The sequence below is a fragment of the Chaetura pelagica genome, unplaced genomic scaffold, assembly GCF_000747805.2.
Source record: "Chaetura pelagica isolate M959 unplaced genomic scaffold, ChaPel_1.0 scaffold11, whole genome shotgun sequence".
In the NCBI taxonomy this organism is placed as follows: domain Eukaryota; kingdom Metazoa; phylum Chordata; class Aves; order Apodiformes; family Apodidae; genus Chaetura; species Chaetura pelagica.
The window spans coordinates 5,588,329-5,592,596 of record NW_009952694.1 but is presented as its reverse complement, the minus strand read 5'-3'; positions in this window follow the sequence as shown (position 1 = coordinate 5,592,596).

The following is a 4,268-nucleotide window of genomic DNA, read 5'->3' as shown; positions in this document are numbered from 1 at the left end:
ATCAGGAAGGGGGCCCTGGCCTTGCTGGGCCTGTGGTCTGAGCCAGTGGGGGTGTTTCTGCATGTGCTGTGTGTGCTGCCGGGAGACGGGCGCAGTCAGTGAGACTGGTTGGATTTACAAAGGGCTTGGTGAAGCACCAAAGTCTTTAGCAAGTAAGTCTGTGATGTGTCAGTGGTAGCAGGTGTCTGCTTCTCAGTTCTTCTCACAAAAGAAACTTGTGCCTCTGGCCAATTCTAATGTTGCCTGTGACTTCACTCCTACTCAAAATAATTATAATAATAGTAACTCCCAGAGCTGAGGACTTCTCTAGTCTCACCCAAGCCCTGTGGAAGGCAGCAAAGACCAGAAGCATGCTGGACCTCTCAAAGCTGATTAGCACTACTGTAAAAAGACTTGCTGGCTGCAGTTATTTTGGAGCAAGGTTTTTGTTTTTGGCTGGCTGGCAGCAACATTTTGATTCAGGGCTGCTGTGTTTTGCTGAACCATCCTTACACTTTCTAAACCAAACTCTCAATAGTTGCTTATCAGCCTCTGACTCTTCCAGCCACCCCAGCACACTGCTAGGCTAGTCCTCCTGCTCCCCAGAGGCAGATACTCAGGTTTCACCATGTTGTCATTTCAAACTCGTTGCAATGGGAGAGAATACCTTTGTAAAGAAAGCTGGGAACACAGCACAACCTCTCCAGCTTTCTGGTACTGGAAAGTTGAACACTGAAGTTTTCTGTACATGAGCTCATGTTTGCTTTGATTCCCTGTGTGATACCTTTGCCTGAAAGGCAAAGTATTGTTGGTTTTAATTTTATTTTGTGTGCAGGTAGCCACAAACTACTACAGCAATAATGTTTTAACATTTTTAGCTTAAGCATTTAAACATGCCTTTAACCTGGTGGAGAGAAATGTGTTTACAGAACTCACCATTAATAAGTAAGGAAACTTCATTCCCTCCCCAGCTAATCAAAGAAAATTGAGTATTTTTCTTGTATTTCCTATGAAGTTCTTCTATAAGAGGAAATTTCAGGTTGTCCTCAGTTTCTCCCAATGCTCAGTGTGCTTACTATAAACACAATGGGCCCTCTTTTTTTTTTTTTTTTTTAATTCCAATGGATTGAATAATAGTAAGGAGAGAAAGGAAAGCCTATAAAAAACTGGACAAAACAAAGAGGTGCCTAGGAACTGTAAGGAAGACAGTTGCCACTTTAGAGGTAAGGGACTGAAGAAAGCTTATGTCCTTTGAATGAGTTTGAAGAGACCAGGGAGGCCCAGGTCTCTCCATAGTCCTCTGGCTACCATAAACAATCTCTTGACTCCGGCAGCTCCAGGTGTCAAGAGATAGATTTTCAGAACCCTCAAAGCTACTGCCTTTCAGAAAGTCATAGACTGACCATCTCTGTGCTATATTTAGCCTAAAGTCCATTTTAAAGTCCTACTGTGGGGCTGGGGGTAGCTGTTTAAAGTGTAGAGAAAGCTTGTTGTGCTTCACCTCCCTCTCCAGATCTGCACTCTTCTAGGTTTTTTTTCGGTTCAAGCCCATTTCTAGCCCATGGCCTTTCCTACTGGCCACCACTTCTCCTGAGGGCAAGCTGAGAGGTCTCTTGGTTGCCTGGTTTGGATGCATTATCCCAGTGGGTGTCACTGCCTGGAAGGACATAGCAGTATTGGGAAAGTGAGGTGTCTGGAGATGGCAGCACGTCCACAGGTGTGATGCTGCCTGTGCCCAGCAGTCAGAGGTAGAATAAAAACCTGGGGACTTGGTTTCTCACATCTCTGCCCCTATTACCACAGCACATTTCCTTCTGCTTTCTCAAGCAGACGTGAGCTTGCCCTTCTGCACTGCCTGACCACCAGATCAATGTAAATGCCATGACTTCAGCCCTTGCACCCACTTCATAAGCACTGGACAGCTGCCGTAATGCTTGCAACACTCATGATGTCACTGTTGGGCTTAAGCCAGTGGTCTATTTTATGATTAGAGATTTTGTTTTTCACTGGAACAACTTCAAGGCTTTTTCATTGCCAGCTTATATTTATTCCTTGCACCAGGGAAGTGCAGAATGTGGGGATAAAATGGGTGAGTGGAAGAAGCAGAGCAGCCCATGGCAGGGACTGACAACAGTGGCTGTCTAATCAGTCCTCAGCAAGGTTTTCTCACAGAAACTCAGAAACTTGCTGAGAGTTTTGTTTCTGGGTATGGAAACACACCAAATGAGTGTTTCCAGGTGAGAGGGCTGGGGCTCTTCTCCTCTTCCATAGCACGAACAAATCCTGCCTTCCCCCACCCCAGCATCTCCCGTGGGGCTATGTGCATCCCGACAGACAGAGCAGCTCCTTGACACAATAAACATTACTCTGTCTGGGTTAGTTTTTACATTTCTGTTTTTTATTTCTTGTTTTGTCTGAAATGACCTGTACCACAAGAATACAATTTATTTAACATTTTTTTTCTTTTTATTTATTTATTTATTTATTTTGTTTTAGGAGCAGATAATAGTTAAGTAGATACTGTTTATTTCACTGACTGTCTATAACTCCCTGCATCACTCTCACAGCCTCTGTCTCTCTGGCTTCTCCACATAATGCAGCCACAAGAACAACAGAGTGGCCTTTGGCCATATGATTGATTATAGCTTGTGGATACAAAGTAGAAGCTCTTTTTCTCAGCTCTGGTAATAAAATCTCAACAAGTTACACTCTAGGGTCTTTCTCAATCACTTTCCCCTCTAATAGCTGCTTACATGTTTCTGGTGAAGCATGTTTTATTTTATAAGTTTGTAATATTTTTTTTTAAGAAGAGATGACTTAGCTTACAAAGAGAAAAACAATAGCCCCTTAGCATGTGCAATACTGCAAGGTTCTGATTATTGTGGGGGAATTTCTTAGAGCTTCACAGTTTTGCTGCAAGGTGTAATGCCCAAGTTTCCCCAGAAACCTAACTCTGTGTTGTATTTTACCTTTTCTTTTAATTGATCCCCCTGAAATTTATTTTGCATTACAGGCCTGACACCGCTGTTCCCAGAGAAGAATGTGCCCAAAAGAGAAACATTGGTCACTTGGGACTACTTCTGTAGTAGCTGACAGGTATGTAGTTTCTGTTACCTGCACATGCAAATCAGGGGCTGAAGCTGCTGGTATCAGTTGCTGGATGTGGGCTTCATGCTTATTCACTCTCACTGAAACACTTACCTCTACAGCTTTGCTTTTCTTTAATTTACAGAGCCCATTTGTGTCCCAAGGCTCAAGCTCCACCATCTTTTGCCCCATGTAGAAGGACAGTTGTAAGGTGCTGACTCTGACTCCTACATTACAAATGAATGGTGTGAAGAGTACTGACCCAGCACCATTTCTTAGTTCATGTCTCAGCTTCCACATCCCCAGACCTTTTTGTAAGAGACTGAGCATTCAAAGACCTAAGCAGTTGCTGAAGCCCCACTTCCTACTTCAGAGAGCACTGAGAGATGTGACCCTTTTCTGCAAGCCCAGCTCACTGTGTAGTTGGACAAGTTCCTCAGCTGTGGCCGTGTGACAGTACTAGTGATGCAAAGCAGATCAGAATAACTGGAAAGAGATGTGTGTGATTCTTGCACTGGTCTGAAGGGCCCAAGAGACCTGACCTGGTTCTCAATTTAAGATGGTGCAAACCTTTTCAGGGTTAAACCTAGACAGGTGTTTCTGTCCCAGTTCCTGGGGAATAATTTGAGTTCCTTGCTTAAAGAGATTAATATATGCTAATTACTGTCTGGTTCAGTTCCCATTCTATTTCAGAAGCAATGCAAACATTTCCAGGCATATTATCTTCAAGCAATGGGAGATACCCAGATGGGGTCCAAGGTTATGCAGCTGTAATGCAGAAATAAGGTTCTGAAAATAAATACATTTGGTATCTTTATATTGTTGCCAAGGCAGAAGTTGCCTCCATACCATAGCACTACTCTAAATAGCCAGCAGTCTGTGGGCTAGAAATTAACTCAGCACCTCTCCATAGTCACATTTTATAGGTAGTTCTTCCCTTCTGCTCTGGAAAGAAGGCAGGAGTTCAAATACAACAAAGCTGGAAAAGCCTTTTTTTTTTTTTTTTTTAAGTGACCTTTCCAGCAGGGCCTGACAGAGCAAGAATTTCTTCTTAGCATGTTTTCAGCCCATTTTGGGTCAGCTACCTTTGCACAGCAGATCAGGACTCAATGTGCTGTAGCTGAGCTTGGTGGAACTTGGCAGGGGAGCAACAGTGGTCAAATTAGCCAAATTTTCAGGCACTAGTGCAAGCCAGCACTATC